The following is a 15976-nucleotide window of genomic DNA, read 5'->3' as shown; positions in this document are numbered from 1 at the left end:
ACGACCCCCTCGTCATTTCGGCCCTCCTCTCCAACTACAAGGTCAGACGGGTTCTCGTAGACAATGGCAGCTTTTCAGACATCATCTTCCTCAACTACTTCCGCCAGCTCAAGATCGGGGAAGAAAGTTTGTCTCCTCTCCAAACCCCCTTGGTCGATATCACTGGTGACCGGGTGACCTCCATCGGCTCCATTGATCTCCCCATCACAATCGGCGAGTACCCGCGCCAGACCACCAAGCTGCTCACCTTCCTTGTTGTCGACTGCTCCTCTGCCTACAACATCATCCTTGGCCGCACTGCCCTAAATGCTTTTCAAGCTATTACATCAACTTATCACCTTGCCATCAAGTTTTCCACCGATCTGGCGGTCAGGACAGTGAGGGGGGAGCAGACCATGGCCAGGGAATGTTATGTCGCTTCACTCAAAGAAGTCAAGCTGAAGGAGGCCATGATCATCGAGGGACTCGATGTCAGAGACGAAGACGAGTTGGTTAAGGGGGAACCAGTGGAAGAACTTATCGAAGTCCCCATCGATCCCACCAACCCAGCAAAAACTGCCAAGATCGGCAGCCAACTATCCTCCCAAGCAAAGGCCGACCTTACTGCCCTCCTGATCGAACACAACGATGTATTCGCATGGACCCACTCAGACATGCCAGGTATTGACCCCTTCTTCATAACTCATCGCCTCAGCATTGAGCCCCATTTCCGATCCTTCCGCCAGAAGCAGCACATCTTTCATCCAAAGCGCAATGCTCTCATTGCCGCAAAGGTCGATAAGCTCCTTGAGGCACAATTCATCAAGAACGTGGACTACCCTAAATGGTTGTCAAACGTGGTCCTGGTCCGTAAGAACAATGGTAAATGGCGGCTCTGTGTCAACTACTCCAACCTCAACCGACCTTGCCCCAAAGACAGCTACCCTCTTCCTCGCATAGATCTGCTGGTTGACGCCATGGCCGGTCATCAAATGCTCAGCTTCATGGATGCCTTCTCTGGGTACAACCAAATTCTGATGCACCCGTCTAATTGGGAACACACCTCCTTCATCACCGACCGAGGTATCTACCATTATTGTGTGATGCCATTTGGGTTGAAAAATACTAAGGCCACCTACCAACGGTTGGTTAATTCTATTTTCCATCACCAGATAGGCCGGAACATGGAAGTATATGTCGACGATATACTAGTCAAGAGTAAGCTCTCCACAGATCATTTGGCCGACCTGCGAGAGACCTTCGCCACCCTACGAAAGCACCAAATGAAGCTCAATCCGGAGAAATGCGCATTCGGCGTAGGATCTGGGAAGTTCTTGGGTTTCATGGTCAGTCAGCGGGGCATTCAAGCTAACCCTGAAAAGATCAAGGCCTTGATTGAAATGCAGTCTCCCAGAACGGTTAAGGAGGTTCAGAAACTCACTGGCCGAGTTGCCGCCCTCAACTACTTCATTTCACTCGCAACGGACAAGTACCTCCCCTTCTTCAAAGTGCTTCGGCAAACTTTTGAGTGGACGACTGAGTCCGAAGAGGCCTTTCAATAGTTGAAGCAGTGCATGGCCAGCCCCCCCTCCTTTCTCAAGCAATCACGGGCGAACCCCTCTTCCTCTATTTAGCCGTGTCGAACACCACAGTCAGTGCAGCCCTCATCCGGGAAGACAGCTATGTCCAACGACCGGTCTACTATATCAGTCGAGCTCTCAGGGGAGCAAAGCAGAATTACCCGTTGCTCGAAAAAATGTCCTTGGCACTGGTCATTGCCTCCAGACGACTCTGCCCTTACTTTCAAGCCCATTCCATAGTGGTCCTCATGGACCAACCATTGAAGAAGATAATACAACAACTAGAGCTTTCTGGCAGGCTTATGCAATGGTCGGTCGAACTTAGTCACTTTGATATCTCCTACCGGCCTCGGACAGCAATTAAGGGATAGGCTGTTGCTGACTTCATCCTGGAATTCACTAACCTCACCCCAACCACAACTCCTCCACCCCCACCAACCCCTACTGAGCCAGAAGACCCCCACTCTTGAACCCTTAACGTCGACAAATCATCTCGTAAAAAATGCAGTGGGGCTGGTCTAATCCTCACCGCCTGTCACGACCCAAACCCAGCCCTATGGGTTTAGCACCGTAACCGGCCAGTAATCCGAGATTACCGAAGGCCTGCTTAACAGAAATACAGTAAAACAGAGTACAGGGCCTGGCGGAAGCCAATACAGTAATGAAACAATGTCCAATGAGCTGTGACAGTCTGTATGCAAAAGATTTTCCATGCATTCATACATAAACAGTACAGAACAGTATGTACAATATTCACATCCATTCAAACTAGGGACTCAACCCTACATAACAGTACAGAAAACATTCCGTCTGTACAAAACAGTACGGTCTATACAAAATTTACAGTCACACAGTACAGGGACCTAATCCCTGTATAACAGTACAGTAAACAGTCAGTCTATACAGAACAGTTAGACAGTACAGAAGACAGGTGGGGGAAACAACCAAAACACCCCCAAGCCATAGCATGGTAACTCGGAACCTCGCAGTGAGGCGCAAAGGCTGGCTTGACAAAACTGGAGTAACCCTGACGCTCCTAGCTCCGATCTGGTGCCTGTACACCTACATATATATATGAGCAGTGAGCTAAAGCCCAGTGAATAACACAATATGTAAAGGGGTTTAGAATGAATGTCCTTACAGTAATGAAAACAGTTCATTTCAATCAGTCATTCAGTTGTTCAGTACAGTAAACAGTCATATGTGGTACATCCATTAGCATAACAGTAACAGTAGGTCTTAAAAGACCGAACAGTAATGATGGCCATCAGTCAGTAAACAGTAGTGGTTCCACGAGGGAACCGACAGAGATCTCTGTAACAGTAACAGTAACAGTAAACCGTAGATACTAAGGATGCCACAGTACAGTTCAGAAATAAAGGACATACATTCATTCAGTAAATAATACCAGTTCAGTAAACAGTTCAGTTCAGTATTCAGAAGATAATCAGTTGAACATATCTTTACACAATTGTTACTCACAGAGTTCTGGGCTACAGTATGCTAGAGCGTGTCTCCCCAGTTGCCAACCCTACACAGTTCACAGGTTGAACACACACTAAGCTACACAGTTGGGAAATCTCATAACTTAATCCCTAATTTGCCTTGGTGTGTTCTACAATGATATCCTCATCAAGATGCCTTAAACTAGGCCTAAGAATGCCTAGGATGGGATGAGGATGCAAAAATACACTTAGAAAATATTTCGCAAAGTTTGCTGAAAATAGGAGCCTCGCTCGAGCGAGACTTTCTACGCTCGAGCGTAAGTCCAAAATCAAAGGCTTCGCTCGAGCGAGGAATCCTTCGCTCGAGCGGTCTGCAAAACAGTAAAAGTACTGGATGCTGAAATTTTACGCGCGATCGTCGCTCGATGGTCGCTCGAGCGGAGCCCTGGACAAAGGTGCTCGCTCGAGCGGGGAATCCTTAGCTCGAGCGAGGAAGCCAAATCTGGAATTTCCAGATCTGCCTCCCAAGCTCAAACCAAGCATTCAACCACTCCAAACTCGACCTCTTGGGCCCAAATTCTGGAAAACATCATTAAATTCAATGTATAACAAGTTTCAAGGCTCAATTTATGAATTCAAGCCCCAAAGGTGAGTCAATTAAAACCACATTCAAACCCATTTTCAAGAACAACATTCAAACATGTCATGCATGAGTTTTAAACCAAATTAAAGCTCCAAAGCTTGATCAAATGAGCTCATTTCTTTTCAAACTAGTTGGAAACATGGTCTATAACAACAATATGAGCATGCATGCACTAATGTCCATGTAATCAACCTCAAAATGCAACAATACCAACATGCATGCAAGAAATGATCTTCAATCCATCATTAATGAACCAAATCATGACTTAGCTCTACAAATTAACATGAATCATGCAAGAATGAACTCAAGAACAGCAACAAGAAGATGGATGTCCTATCTTAGTCTTGTAGAATTAGGAGTGAGGGAGCTCAAATATGCAAATACACTTCAATTACCAAGCAATTCTTCAAGTTTCCAAGGAATTCAAGGTGAATTCACTCTAACTCCCTACCTCCCTCTCTCTAGTCGGTGGTGTGCTCAAAATGAGCTGATGAAATGTGTATGTGTGAGCATAATGAGAATCAAAGATGATCCAAGTAGTGGGCCACTTAAGTGGCAAAATGGTAATTAAGTCCAACTCTTTAATTAGCTTAATTTAATCTAATTTAATCATACCTAATCAATTTTCAGATAATTATACTATAAAATCACATAAATTATGAGGGTCACGGAACATCAATCGGTTCCTAATTCGGCCGCCGATAAGGCCTTCAATTAGCAGTTTAAACATATAAACATGAACAGATAATCAGACAATCAAACAGATAGAATGCAATTAACTAACATATACTCAGTCAATTCAGTTTCAATTTCAGTCAGTCAGTTCAGTACTTTTAATCAGTTCGATTATCAGTCAGTTATCAGTTCCGTTTAGCAGTAATCGGTGATTATCGGTAATCAATCAGTCCTTAATCAGTAAACAGTATGAGGGTTGTTACAGTCTCCCCTCCTTATAAAGAGTTTAGTCCTCTAAACTCGAGTTACCTTCATTCTGGAAGAAAACAGGATTCAGTGGAAACAGTTCAGGATATCGTTTAGCCATGTCATCTTCCCTTTCCCAAGTGGCATACACGCCACCATGGTTCTGCCAGTCAACTTTCACTAACGGGATCTCTTTGTTCCTCAGTTTCTTGATTCGTCTGTTTACAATCTGTATAGGTCGTTCCTCGTAAGTGTAGTCATCACTCAACACTACGTGGGTAGGCTCTATTATATGGAAGGGATCCCGGAGATAGTCTCTCAACATAGAAATGTGGAAGACGTTATGCATATGCTCCATTTAAGGAGGAAGCGCAACTTTATACGCCACCGGATTGATTTTCTTAATAATCTCGTATGGTCTGACGTATCTCGGTGCTAGCTTGCCTTTGACTCCGAAACGAGTCTGGCCTTTCATTGGTGTCACTTTCACAAAAACGTGATTACCCACTTCATACTCTCTGTCCCGTCTTCTGACATCTGCATAACTTTTTTGTCTACTCTGTGCAGTTTTCAGTCTTTGCTGTATCAGTTTCACTTTTTCAGTTGTTTCATACACAATCTCGGGCCCAAGCAAAGGCCCATCTCCAACTTCTGCCCAGCAAATCGGAGATCTACATTTTCTGCCATACAATGCCTCAAAAGGCGCCATACCAATACTCGAATGGTAGCTGTTGTTGTAGGCGAATTCAGCTAAGGGCAAGTGACTTTCCCAGTTTCCCTGAAAATCAAGGACACACATTCTCAGTAAATCCTCCAGAGTTTGGATGGTCCTTTCTGATTGGCCATCTGTCTGAGGATGATAGGCACTACTCAGTCTCAGTTCAGTACCCAGTGCAGTTTGTAGGCTTTGCCAAAACCTCGATGTAAACTTCGAATCCCTGTCAGAAACAATAGATACAGGCACTCCATGCAGTCTTACAATTTCATCAATATAGATAACAGCCAATTTGTCTGCATTATAGATCGTCTTGACAGGTAAGAAGTGAGCAGATTTGGTTAGTCTATCAACAATAACCCAAATTGAATCCATACCTTTTCTGGAGCGAGATAATCCCACAATGAAATCCATCGTGATATGCTCCAATTTCCACTCTGGTATGGGTAGGGGTTGCAATAATCCGGCAGGTCGTTGATGTTCAGCTTTGACCTGTTGGCAATGAAGACATTTGGATACAAAATCAGCAATTTCTTTCTTCATTCCCGGCCACCAGAAATTCTGTTTCAGATCTTGGTACATTTTCGTATTCCCCGGATGGATAGACAATTTCGAATTGTGGCCTTCTTGCAGAACTCTTCTTTTCAGTTCAGTATCATTTGGTACACACAGTCTTTCTTGAAATTTCAGTACATTATTCTCAAATTTGAATCCCGGTCTCGGTTTAGATTCTCTTTCTTCGATGATCTTCTTCAAGAAGTCATCCAGTTGCTGTTTCTCTTTAATCTCTTCAATCAGTGCCGGTTGAGCAGAAATAGCAGCTAAGGTTCCACCTTGTTCTCGTAAAACAATTTCGATTTCAGATTTTTCAAGGTCACAAAGCAACTCTTTCTGTCCGGTGAGCAAACATGCTAGATTTCCAATCGATTTCCGGCTCAATGCATCGGCCACGGTATTGGCTTTTCCCGGATGGTACAAAATTTGTAGGTCATAATCTTTAATCAGTTCCAGCCATCTCCGCTGTCTCATATTCAGTTCTTTCTGTGTGAAGAAATACTTTAAACTCTTGTGGTCGGTGTATACTTCACATGTCACCCCGTACAGATAGTGATGCCAGATTTTCAGTGCAAATACTACTGCAGCAAGTTCCAGATCATGGGTCGGGTAGTTCTTTTCATGCGGTCTCAGTTGACGGGAAGCATAAGCAATTACTTTCCCATTCTGCATTAAAACACATCCCAAACCCTTATGAGAAGCATCACTAAATACAGTATAACCATCCGTACCTGTAGGTAAGGTCAAAACTGGTGCAGTCACTAATCGAGTTTTCAACTCCTGAAAAGCAGATTCTCTTTGGTCAGTCCAGTCAAATGATGTCCCCTTTTGTGTTAACTGAGTCAATGGTAGAGCAATTTTGGAGAAATCTTTGACAAATCTTCTGTAATATCCAGCCAATCCCAAAAAGCTTCGGACTTCAGTCACATTTGTTGGTCTAGGCCAGTTCACTACAGCTTCAATTTTCTGCGGATCAACAGAAATTCCATTTTTGCTAACAACATGCCCCAAAAACATAACATGGTCAAGCCAAAATTCACATTTAGACAGTTTAGCATACAGTTTCTGTTCTCTTAAGGTTTGCAGGGCAAGTCTCAGATGATGTTCATGTTCTTCTATACTTTTGGAGTAAATCAATATGTCATCAATAAATACAACAATAAAGTCATCAAGGTACGGTTTAAAAATTCTGTTCATGAGGTCCATAAAAGCAGCAGGGGCATTCGTGACTCCGAAAGGCATAACCAAAAATTCGTAGTGTCCATACCTTGTTCTAAAAGCAGTTTTATCAATGTCTTCCGGTTTAACCTTCAGTTGATGATACCCCGATCTGAGATCAATCTTAGAAAACACTTGTGCACCCTGTAACTGATCAAATAAATCATCAATGCGTGGCAATGGGTATTTGTTCTTTACAGTTACCTTATTCAGTTCACGGTAGTCAATGCACAGTCTCAGTGAGCCATCTTTCTTCTTGACAAACAAAACAGGAGCACCCCATGGCGAAGTGCTAGGTCTGATGAACTTTTTGTCTAACAGTTTTTGCAGTTGCACTTTCAGTTCTTTCAGTTCAGTTGGAGCCATTCGGTAGGGAGCTTTAGAAACTGGTTGTGTTCCGGGAATCACATCAACGGTAAATTCAATCTCCCTGTCAGTCAAATCTCCTGGAAGATTATCTGGGAAAACATCTGGAAATTCTCTGACTATAGGAATGCAATTCACATCAGTTTTAACGCTATCATCAGTAGACACAGTCAGTACAGAACACAGATATCCTTTACACCCCTTTCTAATTAATTTAACAGCTTTTACTGACGAAATCAAATACGGAGGAGGTACTACTCCACTCTCATTAAACACAAATTCAGGTAAACCAGGTGGACGGAAAACAACTTGCTTGGTCACACAGTCAATAGTGGCATGATATTTTTGTAACCAATCCATCCCCAATATTACGTCAAAATGATCAATGTTCAATGGCAGTAAATCAATAAACAGATGCATATCCCCAACAATGATTTCACATGCGGGGTACATATAAGCACATGACATGGATCCCCCTACGGGTGATGATACAGCTAGCAGATAGTTCATAGGTTCTAAGGGTCTATTCAATTTCCGTGAGAAGGCATGCGATACATAAGAATGCGTAGACCCCGAATCAATCAATACATATGCATTTTGTGCACAGATAGAGAGGATACCTGACACAACGGTCTCAGTATTTTGCACGTCTCCCGGTACTAGGGCGAACACTCGGCCCTGCCTCATGGGCTCTTTCCCGGTAGCTCTGGGGTTAGGCTTTGGTGCTACAGTTGATGCTGCTGTGCTTGGTGCAGCTTTACTACTGGCTTGTGGAGCAGAGGGGCAGTCTTTGACCATGTGGCCCACCTTGCCACACCTGTAACAGGCTCCAGATATTCTGTAGCAGACCCCCTTGTGCTTCTTGCCACACTCAGGACAGGGTGGTATGAATCCACTCCCTTGACTGGGGCTAGTTGCTGTCCCCGTATTCTGTTTCTTGTTGGCTGGGTTGTGCTTGCCTTTCCTGAATTTGAAACCCTGCCTTTTACCATGCCATTCAGTTGTTGGTGTTTCAAATTGTTTCACCGCTGCGATGTTCGACTCGGCCATCAATGCCCGGTCGAGGACACCCACAAAAGTCGGTAATTTCAAAACATTTATCCGGTCAAGTATTGCCACATTAAGGCCGCCTTCAAATTTTTTGGCCTTCTTATATTCAGTATCCACCATGTGCGGTGCATAATGGGCAAGTTCAGTAAATTTCGTCTCGTATTTCGCAACAGTCATTGTGCCCTGCTTCAGCTGTTCAAATTCAGTCACTTTTCTATCCCTAACACATTGAGGGAAATACTTTTCAAAGAAGGACTCCTTGAACTGAGCCCAAGTCATAACGGTATTTGTATCACGGATTAACATCCACCACCTTCTAGCCTCTTCTTGCAGGGTGAAGGTAGCTAACAATACTTTGTTCGCTTCTGAGCACGGAAACACTTCGAATAATTTTTCTGTTTCCAGAACCCAAGCTTCAGCTTTTAACGGTTCAAGGCCTCCCTAAAAGGATGGCGGTTTCATTTTGCTGAACTTCTGGGTGAGAGCAATAATATCCCCATCATTCACATTAACATTAGGTTCTGGCTGTACCGGAGGAGGAGGAGGTGAGGGCGGTTAGTTCTGTTGTTGTTCAAGTCTAGCAGTTATCAGTTCTATCATTCTTTCCATTCTTTCCATTCTTGCCTCGGTAGACGAGGATTCAGGTTCATTTGCATTGTCCATTTCACTATAAGCAGTTATAACAGCTTTAAACATAAGCAGTCATTTGTTTACCAGTTTAACACATTAGCAGATATTCAGTCATAACGTAATCACACACTTAACATGCTCATGAGATGCCCTAATCACTTTCTAGGACACCCTATAGCTCATTTGGACACGTGTGTGCGGTATAACTCGTGGTTAAGTATCGCTCTGATACCACTCTGTCACGACCCAAACCCGGCCCTATGGGTTTAGCACCGTAACCGGCCAGTAATCCGAGATTACCGAAGGCCTGCTTAACAGAAATACAGTAAAACAGAGTACAGGGCCTGGCGGAAGCCAATACAGTAATGAAACAATGTCCAATGAGCTGTGACAGTCTGTATGCAAAAGATTTTCCATGCATTCATACATAAACAGTACAGAACAGTATGTACAATATTCACATCCATTCAAACTAGGGACTCAACCCTACATAACAGTACAGAAAACATTCCGTCTGTACAAAACAGTACGGTCTATACAAAATTTACAGTCACACAGTACAGGGACCTAATCCCTGTATAACAGTACAGTAAACAGTCAGTCTATACAGAACAGTTAGACAGTACAGAAGACAGGTGGGGGAAACAACCAAAACACCCCCAAGCCATAGCATGGCAACTCGGAACCTCGCAGTGAGGCGCAAAGGCTGGCTTGACAAAACTGGAGTAACCCTGACGCTCCTAGCTCCGATCTGGTGCCTGTACACCTACATATATATATGAGCAGTGAGCTAAAGCCCAGTGAATAACACAATATGTAAAGGGGTTTAGAATGAATGTCCTTACAGTAATGAAAACAGTTCATTTCAATCAGTCATTCAGTTGTTCAGTACAGTAAACAGTCATATGTGGTACATCCATTAGCATAACAGTAACAGTAGGTCTTAAAAGACCGAACAGTAATGATGGCCATCAGTCAGTAAACAGTAGTGGTTCCACGAGGGAACCGACAGAGATCTCTGTAACAGTAACAGTAACAGTAAACCGTAGATACTAAGGATGCCACAGTACAGTTCAGAAATAAAGGACATACATTCATTCAGTAAATAATACCAGTTCAGTAAACAGTTCAGTTCAGTATTCAGAAGATAATCAGTTGAACATATCTTTACACAATTGTTACTCACAGAGTTCTGGGCTACAGTATGCTAGAGCGTGTCTCCCCAGTTGCCAACCCTACACAGTTCACAGGTTGAACACACACTAAGCTACACAGTTGGGAAATCTCATAACTTAATCCCTAATTTGCCTTGGTGTGTTCTACAATGATATCCTCATCAAGATGCCTTAAACTAGGCCTAAGAATGCCTAGGATGAGATGAGGATGCAAAAATACACTTAGAAAATATTTCGCAAAGTTTGCTGAAAATAGGAGCCTCGCTCGAGCGAGACTTTCTACGCTCGAGCGTAAGTCCAAAATCAAAGGCTTCGCTCGAGCGAGGAATCCTTCGCTCGAGCGGTCTGCAAAACAGTAAAAGTACTGGATGCTGAAATTTTACGCGCGATCGTCGCTCGATGGTCGCTCGAGCGGAGCCCTGGACAAAGGTGCTCGCTCGAGCGGGGAATCCTTAGCTCGAGCGAGGAAGCCAAATCTGGAATTTCCAGATCTGCCTCCCAAGCTCAAACCAAGTATTCAACCACTCCAAACTCGACCTCTTGGGCCCAAATTCTGGAAAACATCATTAAATTCAATGTATAACAAGTTTCAAGGCTCAATTTATGAATTCAAGCCCCAAAGGTGAGTCAATTAAAACCACATTCAAACCCATTTTCAAGAACAACATTCAAACATGTCATGCATGAGTTTTAAACCAAATTAAAGCTCCAAAGCTTGATCAAATGAGCTCATTTCTTTTCAAACCAGTTGGAAACATGGTCTATAACAACAATATGAGCATGCATGCACTAATGTCCATGTAATCAACCTCAAAATGCAACAATACCAACATGCATGCAAGAAATGATCTTCAATCCATCATTAATGAACCAAATCATGACTTAGCTCTACAAATTAACATGAATCATGCAAGAATGAACTCAAGAACAGCAACAAGAAGATGGATGTCCTACCTTAGTCTTGTAGAATTAGGAGTGAGGGAGCTCAAATATGCAAATACACTTCAATTACCAAGCAATTCTTCAAGTTTCCAAGGAATTCAAGGTGAATTCACTCTAACTCCCTACCTCCCTCTCTCTAGTCGGTGGTGTGCTCAAAATGAGCTGATGAAATGTGTATGTGTGAGCATAATGAGAATCAAAGATGATCCAAGTAGTGGGCCACTTAAGTGGCAAAATGGTAATTAAGTCCAACTCTTTAATTAGCTTAATTTAATCTAATTTAATCATACCTAATCAATTTTCAGATAATTATACTATAAAATCACATAAATTATGAGGGTCACGGAACATCAATCGGTTCCTAATTCGGCCGCCGATAAGGCCTTCAATTAGCAGTTTAAACATATAAACATGAACAGATAATCAGACAATCAAACAGATAGAATGCAATTAACTAACATATACTCAGTCAATTCAGTTTCAATTTCAGTCAGTCAGTTCAGTACTTTTAATCAGTTCGATTATCAGTCAGTAATCAGTTCCGTTTAGCAGTAATCGGTGATTATCGGTAATCAATCAGTCCTTAATCAGTAAACAGTATGAGGGTTGTTACACCGCCCCTGACGGTGGTTATTTCAAATGTGCTCTCCGCTTCCTGTTCAATGCAAGCAATAATGAGGCTGAGTATGAGGCATTGATAGCAGGTCTCCGTCTAGCCAGAGACATTGGTGTCAGCCATATCCGAGTGTTCAGTGACTCCCAGCTTATTATCAGACAAATTACGGGGGAATTCGATGCCAAGGACGACACAATGCCGGCTTATAGGGATCTTGCACTCCCCCTTACTCGTCTCTTCAATACTTTTCACATCCAACACATCCATCGGGCAAAAAACTCCAAGGCAGATGAGATAGCTTAATTAGCCTCTACAGACTAATCAGATCTCAACCACGGTGTCTGCCTCGAATACCTGACCCACCCTGCCATATCACCCGACCAGCAAGCGGTCCACTTCCTCCAAAATGACCCTATTCCCTGGGCGTCCGACATCTTTCTATTTTTGACAATGGGGGAACTACCATATGACAAACAGCAGGCCGTCAAAGTCAGGGTCCGGTCGTCCAATTACATTCTTGTCAATGGTCTTTTGTACAAGAGGGGCTTTTCACACCCATACCTCAGATGCCTCAATCCTGCTCAAGCGACTTACGCGATGAGAGAGATACATGAGGGCGTATGTGGCAATCATTCCGGTGGCAGGTCCCTAGCCCACAAAATACTTCGCACTGGTTATTTCTGGCCCACTCTCAATCAAGATGCGACAGATTTCGTGCTCAAATGTGTTAAGTGCCAATGCTTTGCCAACATCCCCCATGCTCCTCCTACATAATTGATCACACTCTGTAGTTCCTACCCATTCGCCAAATGGGGAATCGACCCGGTCGGCCCATTGCCCACTAGCCGAGGCCAAACCAAATTCGTCATTGTCGCCATTGATTACTTCACTAAATGGGTGGAAGCAGAACCTCTTGCCACAATTACCGAGCGGAACACAACCAGATTCATCTAGCAGTCGATCGTCTGCAGATTTGGCATTCCTCAAGCCATCGTCTCCGACAACGGCAAATAATTTGGCAATGCCAAGTTCAGGAAATTTTGTGCAGAGCTCTAAATCCAGCCATGCTTCTCCCCTCCAAGCCATCTCCAAGCCAATGGCCAAGTTGAAGTCACTAACCGTTCTCTTCTAAAGATCATCAAAACCAAGCTGGAAACTACTAAGGGACTCTGAGCTGAGGAATTACCGAATGTACTCTGGGCCTACCGCACTACCGCTGGAACTCTCACTGGGGAGACCCCTTTTTGCTTAACATACGGCGCTAAGGCGGTTATCCCAGTGGAAATCGGTCTTCCTACCCCAAGGGTTCTACATACGAATCCAGAACTAACTGAAGAGCTGCGTCGGGCAGACCTAGACCTAATCGAAGAGCTCCGAGAAACCACTGCAGTCAGACGGGCCTCATACCAACAGAAAATGAGAGCCCACTACAACCGCAAAGTCTGACCAAGGGAGTTCACCGTGGGGGACCTTGTTTTGCGCGAAGTAACCCTCGCCACCAAGAATACGGCTGAGGGCACGCTGGCGGCCAAATGGAAAGCACCTTACGTTGTGAAAGCCAGACCTCGTCCAGGCACTTACCGACTTCAGGACATGGAAGGCTGAGATCTCCCCCATCCATGGAACACCGAGCACTTGAAGCGCTATTTTCAATAAGAGTCCAATTCTTGTACCAATCTTTTGCTGTATTTCTTTTTTGGCAATTTGCACACTTCATTGTTCTCATTCTCCTCTCATGTGATGTAAATTTTCGATCCAATGGGCTACACTTTAATGACAACAAGTTTATATCTCAAATATCTGTGTAATCTTTCAAATAACACTTTGATTGTCGTCTCAGCTAGACTGAGCATAAAAGCCTCGGCCAGACCGAGCATACAAAGCCTCGGCCAGGCAAGCCCGAGCATACCAAGCCTCAGCCAGGCTGAGCATAACAAGCCTCAGGCAGACTGAGCATGATAAGCCTCGGTCAGACCGAGCATACAAAGCCTCGGCTAGGCCAGACCGAGCATACCAAGCCTCAGCTAGACTGAGCATGACAAGCCTCAGCCAGACTGAGCGTGACAAGCCTCGGCCAGACCGAGCATACAAAGCTTTGGCCACACCGAGCATACCAAGCCTCAGCCAGACTGAGTATGACAAGCCTCAGCCAGACTGAGTATAACAAGCCTCAACCAGACTGAGCATGTCAAGCCTCAACCAGACTGAGTATAACAAGCCTCAACCAGACTGAGTATGACAAGCCTCAGCCAGACTGAGTATAACAAGCCTCAACCAGACTGAGCATGTCAAGCCTCAACCAGACCGAGCATACAAAGCCTCGACCAGACCGAGCATACCAAGCCCCAGCCAGACTGAACAAGACAAGCCTCAGCCAGAATAAACATATCAAGCCTCAGCCAGACCGAGCATGAAGAGCTCAGCCAGCCTGAGTTACTTAAGGCCTCAGCCAGACTGAGCACGGAGAGTTCCACCAGACAGAGTTACTTGAAGCTACTGAATTACTTGAAGAGTCAGTTAATCATAGCCTCACTCAACCTGAGCACGGATGTAAAGCTCGGTCAAGGGCATTCACGTAAACTTCATGGTTGTGGCGTACTGGTCATACTTAGTCAAAATTCCAAGTCCATGTTCCTACGACACTCTTTACGCTTTTTCTTTTTGACTTGCATTCCCCAAACCAACCTATCATTTCTCAACACTCTTGCAAAATATTTTTGGGCGTAATTTGAAACTTCACATCTTTGACATTCTTACATGTCTCCTTTGCAAGTCAGATTGTTTTCTTACTTATCAACTTTTTCCAGTTAGCCTCTTTCCTTACAAGCCAAGCCTAATTTTAATCAACCATTTTTCATTCATTTCAGACTCACAAAAGTGAAGACAGTAATTCAACAATTATAGCAATTCAACAATTCAGTTCAGACAAACACAAATATAGCTAATAATTTTATTCATTCACAACTTATACATGAGTTTATTACAGTAATTCAAAAAAAAAAAAAAACAACAGCACAACAAAACAACCAAAAACTCTAAGTGCAAATTTTGTCCACTTCCATCATTCCTTCTCACTTGACATGAGGTCTTCTTCTTCAACGCCTTCGTCTAGGGGGGTCTGGGCAACGTCGTCATCGTCAATCTTGACACCGCTCAAGTCTAATTCTGGGAACAGCTCTTCCGTTTTACGTCTGAACATCTTCCACCCGCTGTCCCAAAACTCAGCCATTTCGTGTTTGTAGAAGTCCGACCGCTAGAAGCTCTGGATCACTTCTGCTTCACTCTTGCCCCCAGCGGTTGCTCCCGATGGTCCAGCCCCCTCTCTCGCCAAGTTGCTGGCGACCGCGGGATCGATCGCCATCTGGAAGTCAGCAGACCCCTCGAACTACTCTACTGCTGCGACATACAGGTCGGGGTATGCTGCCCTTTCAGAGGCTGCCTGGTTTTTTCTTCCTCCAACTCCTTCTCCAACCTCGCCTTCTCTCCCATTACTTTCGTACGCTCATCTTCCAGCTCCTTCTGCAGCCCAGTAATCTTCAGGTCTGCTTCATCATTTTCTTTGATTTGTTGGGCGCGCAGTTCTTCATTGTTGGTCATAGCCTCTTCAAACCGCTCGGTGGCACCGTGCAGGCATTTTGAGCATCCCCCAGCTTCTTATGCTTGCCAGCCAGCTGGAACTCGAGCGACACTACCTTGCGGCGTTGGTTCTCTAACTCCAACTTGACCGCGAGCAGCTTAGCATAGGCTCAAACGGCAACGTTGCGCTGCACGATCGCCAACACCTCCATCTTCTTCGACTTCTGAGCCTCCACCAACCCCCTGGCACACGCACTCCGCGCAGTCCTCCTCCAACCCACGCTCTCCGTCTTGAAATTTTCAAGTTGGGCCTCCACTTGCCCCCAACCTCTCCCTCTCCCTCCTCAATTCGCCTTTCGCCACCGCCGCCTTATTCAATAGGGCTCCTACTAAGGCAGCCACGTCTATCTGGGCTGAGCACAACCCCTTCATCAGCTCAGCCTCAATATAAACTAGCCACTGAGTGAACGACTGCGTCTTCCACGACCCACAAGAGGCGGTCTGCAGCCATCTTGGCCACTCTCCAGTTCCCTTCCACGCGCCCAGCCACCGCAGGAACGTGGTA

The sequence above is a fragment of the Camellia sinensis genome, chromosome 15, assembly GCF_055761805.1.
Source record: "Camellia sinensis isolate YWXY chromosome 15, ASM5576180v1, whole genome shotgun sequence".
Classification (NCBI taxonomy): Eukaryota; Viridiplantae; Streptophyta; class Magnoliopsida; order Ericales; family Theaceae; genus Camellia; species Camellia sinensis.
The sequence above is the reverse complement of the archived record's forward strand: the minus strand, read 5'-3'. Positions refer to the sequence as shown.